The sequence below is a fragment of the Plecotus auritus genome, assembly GCF_963455305.1.
Source record: "Plecotus auritus genome assembly, chromosome: 3".
Lineage (NCBI taxonomy): Eukaryota > Metazoa > Chordata > Mammalia > Chiroptera > Vespertilionidae > Plecotus > Plecotus auritus.
In genome coordinates this window covers 81,670,758-81,685,476 of record NC_137772.1, presented here as the reverse complement: position 1 = coordinate 81,685,476, position 14,719 = coordinate 81,670,758, and positions in this window count along the sequence as shown.

Here is a 14,719-nt window from a genome sequence, read left to right as displayed (position 1 = left end):
CTGTTAACTGATAAGGGCTATCTGCTAGGCACTTATTTCTGCCCTCCAAATGGTAAGTATTTTTTTTTTCTAGTTTCATTTCCCCATATCATCTTACCTGGAAGAGGGCAAATGTGCATTATCTTTACTATATCATGTTCAAGTGGGATGAGCAGAGGTGCACTATGAAGCTGAAAGAATTCATTTACATGGACTACACAGGGCTTAACCGCTTTTTAATGGGACCATAACCAACTTAGGCAGTATGGTCTAAGTTGAAATGAAGCAGAATTGGAAACAAAATCCAACCACCAATCTGTTGTGGACTGAAGCACGTCATGTAACCTTTCAGATTTTCATTGTTTTGCCAATAAAATAGTGCTAATTATACTTACTATACAGAGTCTTGAAAATTAAATAATACATTGTATACATATTTGGGTAGTAGGCTTAAAAATTAGCCACATTACATATTTACCAGTTTCAAATTGCTTAATAGTATATGACCTTAAGCAAGTCACTATAAGTCTTGATTTCTACCTCTAAAAATTAAAATAACACACCTAACACATATAATCCTATACAATAAAGAGGTAATATGCAAATTGACCATCATTCCAATACACAAGATGGCTGCCCCCATGTGGACACAAAATGGCCACCACAAGATGGCCAGCAACAGAGGGTAGTTGTGAGCAATCAGGCCAGCAAGGGAGGGCAGTTAGGGGTGACCGGGCTGGCAGGGGAGAGCAGTTGGGGGTGACGAGGCCTGCAGGGGAGGGCAGTTAGTGGCAATCGAGCTGGCAGGGGAGCAGTTAGGCATCGATCAGGCTGGCAGCAGAGTGGTTAGGGGCAATCAGGCAGGCAGGCAGGTGAGCGGTTGGGAAGAAGCAGTCCTGGATTGTGAGAGGGGTCCCAGATTGGAGAGGGTGCAGGCTGGGCTGAGGGACACCCCCACCCCCTGTGCACAAATTTCGTGCACTGGGCCTCTAGTAGTGATGATAATTAAACAAGATAATATTAGTAAACTGTTTAATGTCATCCCTGGTACACTGACAACTCAATGTCAGTTTTTATTAATCAAAATAAAAGTACAGCACGAAAATCAGCCATAAACATGTTGATTTTATTGCTAGATCATTTTTTTAAAAAATAATACTAACAAATAGGAGAGAAATAGGGAGAAATAAGCATGGTCCTATCACTCAGTTATTAGTATTCACCACTATTTTTATCTTAGACATACATTAGTGAGCAAAATAGATATGTTCCTTTTTAATGAAAGTTTTATTCTGGTGGTTGTTTTGGAACTTGCAAGGTATAAGAATAGATGTTTGAAGAAGAAGTATGAAACTTAAATGTGCATGCAAATTTGTGTGAGCTTAACAATGTGATCCCATCAGACATATGTTTGTAGGCAATAACAAAGACGAAGACTCTTGAAGTAGAGTCCCTACATCGACACACACAGAATTTTAAAATTTATACAAGAGTGCATATTGCATTTCTTTCTTTCTCTCTTTTTTCCTTTTACTCTTCCTTTCTCTCTCTCTCTCTCTTTCTTTCTTTCTTTCTTCATATATATATATATATATATATATGTATATATATATACACATATATAGATTATAAATAAATAAATATATATATATATATATATATATATATATATATATATACTGATTATTATGCCAGATTATTATGAACTCTGAACACATAATAATCTGGCCACTCAGTGTATATCCTATGTAATAAAAGGCAAATCGTCCCCTCGACCAGGAGTTGGACCAGCAGGCAGGCTGGCCAACAATAATCTGGACACCCAGTGTGTATATATATATATTAGAGGCCCAGTGCATGAAATGAGTGCACTGGTAGGGTCCCTAGCAGCTGCCGGCTGCGGGCTGGGTGTACTCCCTCCCTTTAATGGTTACCTGCCTCCACTGCTGGCCAGGGCCTCCCTCCTTTCCCCCGGCCAGCCCCGCCCCCTGGTCGAACTCCCAGATGAAATCCTGGTTTAGGGGACAATTTAAACACTATGCTTTTATATATATATATATATATATATATATATATATATATATATATATATATATATATGTGTATATATATATATATATATATAATAAAAGCATAGTGTGTAAATATATATATGTGTACATATATATATATATATATTACATTTTACTCATAATAACTTTGTAAATTTGATTATTTCAGGAAATAGCTAAGTGGTCAAACTGCAGGGAACGTTCAAGTTGACATAATAATATGACTCTCCCCACATAGGGCTCTGGAAAAATGCATAACAAGTAATAGAACAATCGTTGAAGCTGTGCTTGATGAAGTAACATACCAATCTTTCAGGACTGGAAGAAGGGTAAGGAACAGGCACAGAAAAGGACAGAAAGCAAAACTGGCAAAGATAATTTAGGATTTCCTTCCAAGGAAGGTTAAAGGATAGGAATTCTCCATCAACCGTGATGACTAGGTAGAATTTGGAGAGCTCTGAAGGCATCATCCAAAAGATAGGACACAAGTCAGCTAGATTAACTCTAGCTTTGAGCAAGCATTTGGTAGAGTAAAATTTCTGAGAGAGAAAAAATTTCTGCTTTATAACCAAACAGAGAGAAGATTAAATTTTTCCTTCTTTTTTTTTGACAAAAAAGTAAGTTTTACATAGAATAAAGAAAATTCAACCAGTGATAATTCTATAGATTCATGTAAACCATACAATGCAAGGAAAAAGAATGCAGATGGAGCAGATGTGGAATGACCAGCCTCTAACTAACTATTTAAGAGCCAAAGAGGTTATAACTTCCACCTCGGATATTTTCTATTGCAATAATTTATTATAATGAAAGAAAAGAAATTAAGAGCACTAAAAAAAATAGAAAAGATTGTGTATCTCTCTCTCTCCCTTTCATACACACACACACATACACACACACACACACACACACATACACACACACTACATACACTAATAATAGCAGGGTAGAATGACTGAAATAATGTTTTGCATCTGACCCAATGTCTTATATAGACATAAATAACATTTGGAGTTGGAAATTTTCTATCTTTTTTTTTTTTTTTTTTTTTTTTTTTGGTTGGCAGCAGTTTGCTGAGAGAGTAGTTTTATTTGATGGCACATCAATCAAGATTTGGAGAAAAGATAGTCCTCTGTGTCTTTTAGGATACATGACTGCAGACTTTGGTAAAAGTCAGCCAACCCCCAGTAAACAATTGGCTCAATTTTTATCAATAAAACTGAGCACATCCAATAGAAGAACTGCCCATTTCATCTTCTATATCTTCAATGCCAGAGGGACTACTTTCATAAAGAGAAGAGGAAAGCCATTCATGACAGTGGACCTTAGGTAACAATAAATTTCAGTCCTTAATTTTATACAAGAGATTTCACAGGTTTTCACACGTTGCCCTTTTGGCCAAAGTACTAAGAGTTATGTCTATCTTGATAATCTTGTGATAAGCCCAATCTCAGAAGGAAGTTGAGCATCAAAATAAGTCCCAAATCTGAGCCTGCTTAAATCCAAAACAAATCAGAGAGCAGTGTTTTCCTTACTCTTCCATATGCACAGTTTGCTCACTCAGACTATCAGAGGGATAAAGAAGTTCTTGGAGGGGATTGCCAAAGTAATAGCCAAAAGGTTCTGAAGAGAGGCACCAGAGCTCTAAGTACAGAGAGTTGTAATTTTGTAGATTAACTGATGCCAGAGGAATGAAAGGGAAGATGAAGGAAATGCTATACACTAGGAACAGTGTTCTCTCTTCTGCAATGCGGAGTGAGATGATCAGCTGGAGTATTTAGAAGATAATTTATTAAACAACCCAGCAAACCTATAGGACTATTGTTAATAATTTAAAAAATAATATTAAAGAACCATTAGTTTAGTCTTGTTTTCACTTGTCAGGGTCTTTATGCATCTGTGACTGTGGCAAGGCAAGGGGCTGGAATATTATAATTCCCTTCAATGAAAGAATACTGAACAAAGATAGACTGATACACAGTCCCTCAGATTCAGAAAACATTGAATTATCTGGTGGTGAGCCAGAGATAGATTTAAGAAATGGGTGCTCATAGGTACCCTATTGTACAGGGAAATAAGCCTTCATTCGTACAGTAGGGTTGTAAGTTTTGAGAAGGTGGTTTGGGATACCTAGTGGAAGGTGTCATCTTCTAACAGTTGAGAAATGAAGTAGGTAGAGGCACTGAAAGTGGACAATGCTGTGTTTGAAATGACTTCGGAGAAACATAATAAGTGACTACTTCAGGTAATTATGAATCTTAAGGAGGTAGGGTTGAAACTCTCATTGGAATAGTGATTGTTCTCTTAGTGAAGCATAAAAAAAATCATCTTCATGGAGAGATGAGCCAGAGGTCCAAAAACTGTTGATTTTTACCCATTGACATTATCCTATCAACCTTGGAGTGTTAGAATTACTTCTATGAAGAAAAACAAAGGGAATGGATGGCAACAGAGAGTGCTATAGAAAATAGTGTTGTCAATGAAAGCTTCATTGAAGAAATGGCATTTAAGCAGACAATTGAATTCCCTGATGGATTGAGCCATTCAGATTTTTGGAGTTAAGAGCATACTGAATCCAAAGAACAGCAAATGCAATATAAGAAGCAAGGTCAAGGGTGGCTTTATAAAGATGGCATCTGTACAGCCACACATTTTTAATGCAGCTAAAATATATCCATTCCCCACTAGATCAGCAGGGACCAGACAGGAGGTGTGGTGAATGCAGAGAGCATGATATATCTGGCCTTTAGCAATGATTGGTGATAAATAGGAAAGTTTGCACATAACCATTCAGAATTCAGAAAGGTCATCTGAATAATGCTTCTGTACTAGATGTTATGGATGGCAAGAAGACTTTCATACTGCACAAACATGCAAATATGGCAGGCTTATGATTAGGTGCTTTCTGGTGAAATGAATTGGTGACTATTGTTAGTTGGAACTTATCAGAATTGAAGGCATATTACTCTGTTTTTATATACGAGCATACTAGTATGCTTCTGAAGTAGGTTTCTATGAGAAGATGATAGCCTTCCAAATGTGAATTGACTACCAGGCGTCCTCAAACTACGGCCCGCAGGCCACATGCGGCCCGCCGAGGACATTTATCTGGCCCGCTGGGTGCCGCTGCCTGTCCTGCTTAGCAGCCGACTCGTCCCGGGCCCGCAGTGTGCATAGGAATTTGTTCATAGTTTTTTTTTTTAAAACTATAGTCCAGCCCTCCAACGGTCTGAGGGACAGTGAACTGGCCCCCTGTTTAAAAAGTTTGAGGACCCCTGGACTACACAGTGTGGCAGCTTCAGCCAGAAATAGAAAAAAAAAATAGTAAATCCATGAGTCACAAAGAAGAACACACACTGTTATTATTTAATAACTATGATAAGAACCAGCTATGATAAGAGATAAAGGTTTTCTATGTGCAGAGCTTAAGCCACTTAGGCAGTTATAGGTTCCCAGAAAAAGTGATATCTTAAAGATTAGTTGAATCATAGGCATACTTTCACTCTACTTTTATCTGGATTAACAATACTAATCCTTCAATTCTAATTTTAACTGTTATTTTTTCAGATACTGTTTTTATACTTTCTTCTAATAACAATTATTTATCCCTTGTTATTATATTTTATTGGGTCTTATTTTTCATAAAATTTGTCACAAGTTATAATTATCTATCTATCTACCTATCTATCTATTACTTTCTGTCTCCCCTACTAGACTATAAATTCTAAAGATTAAACATTAATTCTATCTTGATCAATAAATAAATCCTCAATAAATATTGGTTGAATGAATGGAGTAAACAGTAATTTGGATAAGAGATCAAGATATGCGCAAAAGCCCAGACAGCATGGCTCAGTGATTGAGAATTGACCTATAAACCAAGAGGTCATGGTTCGATTCCTAGTCAGGGCATATGCTCAGGTTGCAGGCTCAGTCCCCAGAGCGAGGCATGCAGGAGTGAGCTGATCAATGATTCTCTCTCATCATTGATATTTCTATCTCTCTCTCCCTCTTCCTTCCTCTCTGAAATCAATAAAAATATGTTTTAAAAAGATATGCACAAAAATATAATTATAGAAAAGAAAATTATATGAAAGACTACGGAAGGAAGAATTCATTGCATTCATGAAATTAAGAGACATTTCATTTGGTGAAATGAAATGTGCAAATAGCGATGTGATGGGAAACAAAGTTATGAAGTTCAGCAGGCAATCACAAAGGGCAAGAGATGAAGGTTGCTTATGCATTAGAAAATCAGCACAGATTTTAAATATCAAAGTAAAATAAATAGGTCACTCAGTTTGAAGTATAGAAAATGAATTAAAAGAAGCAAAATTTGAGTCTAAAGAACAAAAGCATAACTGATACAATAATCTATGAAAAAGTCAAAGTTGACTAAACTGTTGTAGTGGCAGGAAGGATGGAGAGAAGTAAATGCACTTGAGATATCAAAGAGCTATATGCAGCAATGTGTAGTAAGAATTTAGCTGAAAAAAACAACACTAAAAAACAAACAAAAAACCACTAAAGATAAAATTATTTTTTTTTATAAATTATGAATGGAAAAAGAACTTAAAATTTTTGAACTGATAGGAAAATATCAGAAAAAATATTGGCAGATTTTACTACAGGGGTATTACCTAATTTTTTAAAAAAGCAAATAAACTATAAAAAGGAAACAAAATTCAGAAAGTTTCACAGTAAAGACAGCCGTAAAGGGTGTTAATTTATTTATATTGTAAAAGTTCCATGTTAAATATATATATATATATATATATATATATATATATATATATATAATCAGTAAAATCCAATTCTAAATAGGTAAATGCAAGACAGAATTTCTCCACTGAGGAACTGCAAATATTTGAAAAACATGAACTAATAGTAACATGAGCTATTATCAAAGATGTATTTTAAATCACAATAAAATGTATCTATTATATTCTTTGGAATCATCAACCATTAACATGATGAAAATATCACCAAATCACAAAAATATGAAGGATTTATTACATGTAAGACACTGTAAAAAATACTCATGCAACAAAAACATCCAAAAAAACAAACACACACACACACACACACACACACACACACACACACACATACACACAGCATCCTAAATCTCTGTACATTATAAATATGATTGACTTTTAGAAAGCACATGCTGGCTCCTTAGTAACTTTCTATTTTTATTCTATACTAGGGGTCTGGTGTATGAAATTCGTGCACTGGGGAGGGGTCCCTCAGCCCAGCCTGCCCCCTCTCACATACTGGGAGCCCTCAGGGGATGTCCTACTGATGGCTTAGGCCCGCTCCCCGTTGGGAGCAGACTTAAGCCACAGTCTGGCCTCCCTTTGCGGAGGTGACCGGGCTGATCAGGGGAAGGCGCCAGCCCCATCACCCTGCTGCTGCAGCCACTGCCAGCCACCACAGCCGCCAAGGTATTTTCATCAACACGGACTCCAGTCCCTTCACCATGAAAAAATGACAACTTTCTTTAGGCATTTTCAAGATGTGTCTTTCATAGGATATGACATTTCTTTCTTTATTTTTCTTTTTAACCTCACCTGAGGATATGTTTCCATTGATTTTTTCCCCTTCCCTCCGATCCCAGTCTCGGCCCCTTCCCAAGCCTAAAGCCTCCACCCGAGGCTTTAGGCTTGGGAAGGGGCCCCCCAGCCCCTCCGATGGCTGGCTGGGAGTGACCTAGGTTCCGAGGAGGTTCCCAGGACGCAGGTATGTATGCAAATTAACTTCCATCTTTGTTGGGTTAATTTGCATACTCACTCTGATTGGCTGTGGCCTTGTGGAGGTACGGTCAATTTACATGTTTCTCTGTTATTGGGTAAGATTCCCATAAACATTATCTACACTAATAAAAGAGAAAGATGCAAATTGGCCGTAACTTTGCGACACCCACTAGCCAATCAGGAGTGAGTATGCAAATTAACCCAACAAAGTTGGTGAGTTAATTTGCATATGCAGGTGCCGAGAGTCATTGCCATGGCAACTATGCAGGCATTCCACACCACCCAGCAGCTCCGGGCCTCTGGGCAGCGTGGGAAGGCGGAAAGGTGGCTCTGGGCAAGAGCAAAGACAGAAAGATGGTTCTGGGCAGAGCGAAGGTAGTGTTGGCAACCAGAGGAAGGAAGGCCCATTCTTGCATGAATCTTCATGCATTGGGCCTCTAGTACCATTATAATATTGTCTCTATAAATATGAAAGTCATTTGATTTCTTCTGTCTTTTTTTTTTCACTTCTTTTTTTTTTTAATTTAATAAATCTTTATTGTTCACATTATGACAATTGTTCCTCTTTTTCCCCCCATAGATCCCCTCCACCCAGTTCCCATTCCACCGTATGCCCTTACCTCCCCCCATTGTTCTCATCCATAGGTGTGCACTTTTTGTCGAGTCTCTTCCCCCACCCCTACACCCTTTTCCCCCTGAGAATTGTCAGTCCACTCTCTTTCTATGCCCCTGATTCTATTATATTCACCAGTTTATTCTGTTCATCAGATTTTTATTCACTTGATTTTTAGATTCACTTGTTGATAGACATGTATTTGTTGTTCATAATTTTTATCTTTACCTTTTTCTTCTTCTTCCTCTTCTTAAAGAATACCTTTCAGCATTTCATATAATACTGGTTTGGTGGTGATGAACTCCTTTAGCTTTTTCTTATCTGTGAAGCTCTTTATCTGCCCTTCAATTCTGAATGATAGCTTTGCTGGGTAGAGTAATATTGGTTGTAGGTTCTTGCTATTCATCACCTTGAATATTTCTTGCCACTCCCATCTGGCCTGCATAGTTTCTGTTGAGAAATCAGCTGACAATCATATGGGTGCTCCCTTGTAGGTAATTAACTGTTTTTGTCTTGCTGCTTTTAATATTCTCTCTTTGTCTTTTGCTCTTGGCATTTTAATTATGATGTATCTTGGTGTATCTTTGGATTCCTTTTGTTTGGGGTTCTGTGCGCTTCCTGGGGTTGTAAGTCTATTTCTTTCACCAGGTGGGGGAAGTTTTTGGTCATTATTTCTTCAAATAGGTTTTCAGTATCTTGTTCTCTCTCTTCTTCTGGCACCCCCATAATTCGAATATTGGTACACTTGAGGTTGTCCCAGAGGCTCCTTACACTATCTTCAAATTTTTGGATTCTTTTTTCTTTTTGCTTTTTCGGTTGAGTGTTTTTTGCTTCTTTGTATTTCAATTCTTTGACTTGATTCTTGTGGTCCTCTAGTCTGCTGTTAGGTCTCTGTATAATATTTTTTATTTCAGTCAGTGTATGTTTAATTTCTAGTTGGTCCTTTTTCATATCCTCGAGGGTCTCGCTAAATTTATCAGCCTTTTCTAGGAAATTCTTGAAAAACCTTATAACCGTGGTTTTGAATTCTATATCCAGTCATTTGCTTTCCTCCATTTGTCATTTGTGATCTGTTTCTTTGTCTCCGCATTTTCGCTGCTTCCCTGAGTTGGTAGAGTAGCTTTGTGTGCTAGGTGTCCTCTAGGGCACAGTGGCTCAGCCTTCCCAGTTACCTAAGATGCACACTCTTGGTGCACCCCTTTGTGGACTGTGTGCTCAGCCTTGTTGTAGTTAAGTCTTGATTGTTGTTCGTATCTCTGGGAGGAATTGACCTCCAGGCCAATTGGCTGTGAGGATCAGCTGTGTCTACGCTGGGAGAACTTCTGTGCTGGAGACACTCTTATGAGACAAGACTTGCAAAATTGCAAAAGCCTCTGTGCTCAGCTTGGATGGGGAGGAGTTTCAGGGCGGAGCAGACAGCCTTTGTTTCCCATCAGCCCTGCCCTATGAGGTCCCTGGGTTTCAGTGTCCCTCAGTAATTGCTGCAAGCACCTCTGAGAGAAAGCCACCCTGGAGTTTCGCCCACTGCCAGACAGTCCAGTTTTTCCCTGAATGAGTCGGGATTTCCAGAAACTTGCCTGGAACTGGAGTTCAGCACAGTCGGGAGCTTCCATCTCCCTCCCACTTTAGAAAGCCAGCCGCACACTCAGCTGCCTGTGCATTTAGCAGTCAGTCCTCTCTGCGCGAGCACGCCTCTGGACCTCTGCCTTCTGCAGCTCCCGAGTCTCAGTGTGCTTTCTCTTTTCCTGACAGACCAGATTCCCCCCGAATGAGTCTGGTTTCCCAGGGTCTCATCCAGGACTGGAGTTCAGTGCATTCGGGAGCTTCTTTCTCCCTCCTGCTTTAGAAGGCCAGCCACGCACTCAGCCGCCCCTGCACACAGCCACTCGTCCTCTCCGCGTGCGAGTTCCCGTACCTCAGCCTTTTGCAGCTCCTCTGAGTCTCAATGTGCTATCCTCTTTTCTTCTAGTTGTAGTATTTCCACTCAGCCAGGTTTCCTGTGGTTCTGGATTGTGTCTGTTTTGTCTTTTAGTTGTAGTTTTGATATTGTTGTGCAAGGCAGCAGTTTAGGTGTTTACCTATGCTGCCATCTTGGTTTCTTCTCTCTTTTACTCCTTTATTATGATTGTGATGAAATATTTTATACATACAAAAGTGTATAGTTCTAATTTTTTCCAAGTACTTATTCCTGATTAAGAAATTATAACATGTGTGCTTATACCTATAATATCAGTCATGTTCCATCAGATTTTCAGAAAATAGAGTATTTGTGAATTTATTGGCTAAAAATGCAAATAAAAGAGAATATAAGTTACACTATGATTTCTCATGTTTAGAGTGAATGTTTAAGATAATTTGAATTGCTATTTTGTGTATTTAAAGAGCATATATTTTCAGTGTAGATTACGAAAATAAAAATACTTTCACTTAAGTTACATTCCTTTCTATATGCTACTTTTACCTGAGATTTAAAGTTTAGCTAACCAAAACCCCAACTTTTAATTAAAATATAATTAGAATGTCAAATCAAGCACATTTACTTGTTCAGATTCCCTTTAAGGCTTTGAGTACAGCAGGTGATGATAAATGCTTTGCAGATGGTTACCAAGAACAAACATTAAAACAACTGTCATCCATATTTGTTTAAAATTATTCTTAAGAGGGTATTTTATTTGCTAGGGGTAAGATAAGATAAAGTAGGACCAACACCCTCTTTAAATAAAAAAAAGGTCCCTTCTATAAGTTTCCTAAGGGCTCTTTCTAATTTCTTACGTTTTAGTATCAATAGGATCACCAGAATGAAGTTTCCCAATTATAAAATTGGGTGATTACTCACCATGTTCCACTAATTCCAGCTCCTTCATTAAGAGACAGATTATATCACCTTCTTCATCATCATAAAACATCATACAGACTATCAAGGACTTAATTTTGTATGACACCATGACAAATTCCACATAAAACCTCAAGCGCCAACCCTGACGTGCTATCTATCCTCTGTGCTTCTTCTGGCAACCCAGCAGAAACAGTAGACAAAACTCCTGTGTATAATTCTGCTCTAAAAATACATTTATAGTTCCAAATATATAAGATAGAGAGATCCTACTTTCTCTGAGAGTACAAGAAACTGTGTTGATGATGAAACAGTGTAAGAGATGTCTTAGCAGGGAGGAAAGCATTAGAGTACTTCAAAATGATCAAAACGGTGAGAAACCACAGGATGCCAAATATACTGCAGTACAATAGAACAAGCTAAACCTACAGACCAGGCATGCATTGAGGTATAGAAATCCTAAGAAAGCTAATATAAAGCTTCACTGCCCCAGTGGGTATCATTCAGTCCAACAGAAGCAATCTTCTGAATAATGGGAATAACATTAAGGAAAAGTCATAATTACATGGGTGGATACCTCACACTACAAATCCTAGAGAGCCATCTAGTTCTTCTGTGATGCATATTAAACGTACTAAGTAAGAATATCTTTCTTACAGATAAATATACAACCAGAGTGCAGAAAAAATAAGACGCAATGAACAGTATTGAAATATTTAGTCCCTCACTGCTCTGCATATGGCAAGTGACTAAGGTGCTTTAGGCTGCATTAAACACTGTGATGTTAGGAGATAGCAATGGATGAATGTGTCTTTGTTGAACTCATTTAATATAGTAATAAAAATATATTGCTATAGATAACATCTGCGAGTAATATAAAAGGTCACAAAGTGGCTAAAAATTACAAGAAAATAGATTTGTTCTTATTCCAAATGATGAAGTTATTATTAAGCAGTCTCCTTCCTCTCTACATAGAATTAGAATTAACACCTATCATAAAAACATATGTGAGTGCTAAGTTAAGCAATGAGTCCTAGTTATCGGCCAAGTAATACCATCCCATTAGGCTACCAATGTTGCATAATGACAATGTGTTTTCTCAAGAAGTCAAAAATGATTATAACAGCACAACACTGTTTTATCTGACCCACAAAATATTGATTAACCTAGAGTCATATTTTTCCACACTTATTATAGACCCAAATAACAATAAGAAAACAAGAGCAAGATATAAGACTTTAAAATAGCACAAATTATTTTAGGGTAATTTTACAATAAATACGTTAAAGGAAACATTAAACTCATGTTTATTTGCTACTTTCTTAATATAAGAATATATTCAACTTTAACTTTCATTTGGGAAAGTATGATTTCAGATCAACTTGTGTATCAAGCTATCAATCTCTTCTTTGTTTTCATAAATTCCAACTTACTTGGATGTGTAGTCTAAAATCAGCTTCTATCACTTCATTTGCAGTCATTTCCTTTTTAACCATTTGACATTTGATTTTTTAAAAAATATGTTTTTTATTGATTTCAGAGAGGAAGGGAGAGGGAGAAAGCGATAGAAACATCAATGATGAGTGAGAATCACAGATTCTGTTCTGCAAGCCACACACTGGGGATTGAGCCCACAACCCAGGCATGTGGCCTGACTCAGAATCAAACTGTGACCTCTTTCCTGGTTCATAAATTGCTGCTCAAACATTGAGCCACATGGGCCAGGCTAATCGTTATTTCAAAACTCTGACCAAGCTGCCTTCTCAAATGTTTGGTCTTTCTCAAACATTTATCATGAGCCACCTTTAGTTTCTTCCTTGGTTTCTATATTACAGCTTTCTACTAGTATTTCTCTGAACTTATGCTCTATTCCTTCAATTAAATCTCTCTCTCCACCACGATTTTAAGTTAGCTATGTCCACTTTCACTCCTTAAGCCACACACTCTCCCATGTCACTTTCATCACATGACTTTATGTCTTTGTGATTTCGAAATAGATGTGGTTCCCCTCTGAAGTTCCATATTCCAATTACACAAAGAGTATGCAGTTACCCCAAACTCAACATGTCCCAAAGAAAACAGCATTTCTCCCCGCAGACTTGAGTACCATTGCTCAGTTAATGGTTTTACAATATTCTCAACTGCTTACATTTGAATATTTTGCATCATCAGTAAATATTTCCCTTCTTATAACCCCAATTCCTAATACCTTAAATATTGTGCTTGTTACCTCTGTTCTGGATTGTACAATAATTCCATAGCTAGATTCTACAATTCCCAACAATTCTTTGTGATTTTTATCAATTCTTTTTTCCTAAAGCATAAGTCAGAATGTGTCATACCTCTATTAGAAAACTAAATTCAGTGCAGGATAAAGATGAAGTGTCCCAGATTTCCATTATCTGACTTCAATTTGTCTCCTCAAAGCAATGGTCTCAATCAACATAGTTATGCTAAATAGTGCCTTTTCTGGTGGCTTTTGCTTCCTCCAACACCTTTGATTTCATCCTATATAATAAAAGCCTAATATGCAAATTGTCCCCTCGACTGGGAGTTCAACCACTCGCTATGACGTTCGCTGACCACCAGGGGCCAGTGTAGAACATGGTGGGCTTCTGTGATGCATTGCTGGCAGCAGGTGGCAATGGAGGAGCTGCTGGTCCCGATGGGCCCTGATGAGAGTGGGACTATGGTGGGATGGTGGAGCAGATGAGCGGGCAGCGCCAGGCCAAGACGGGTGCGAGCTGGGGCCTGATCACCCTGCAGATGGTGACCAGCGGTGTGCAAGCCCTGGCGTCCCAGGGGAGGGTAGCAGGGGGAGTGAGAGCAAGCTCAGTGAACACCCCGCGTTCTCCGTGTCCGACACCCCCATCCCCAGGTAGCTAGTGAGAGGTTGCAGCCCCCGGCCTGGGTGCCACGGGAGGTTGGTTGCTGCTACCCACCCCCAGTTCCCCATCCCAGCCTGGGGCCTGGCCTGGGTTAGCCGGTGCAGGTTTTAATTTTTTCTTCCGGGTGAGCGGGCTGCAGCTGCGGGACCACAGGGGCCAGTTGGACTCCCCAAGGGTTTGCACAGGAGCCGGTCTGCAAGGCCGGCTGGGAGAGAGCACGCTGCCTGCCCAGCTTCTGTTCAGTGCCACTGGGTCACCCAGAGGCCCATGCTACGCCCAGGACTGTGGTGTCCAGCCACGCTTACCGCATCTCTTTATGGGGCAGGTTCTGTGACTCAGGCTGAGGGGGGCGCATGGGGCTCCGGGGGCCCAGATGCTGCCCAGGGCCCAGAGGTCAGCTGGGACCTGCCCTTCCATGCCAGACACTTGAACTTTGATTGCAGGTCAGGCCTAGGGACCGCACCCATGCATGAATTTCGTGCACCAGGCCTCTAGTATATATATATTGTTTTCTGCAACTTCTCTGCTTATAAATTATATCCCCCAAATCATCTTTGTACCTTTCTCTGTGGCAACAGTGGTGTGTGTCAGGGACCCCC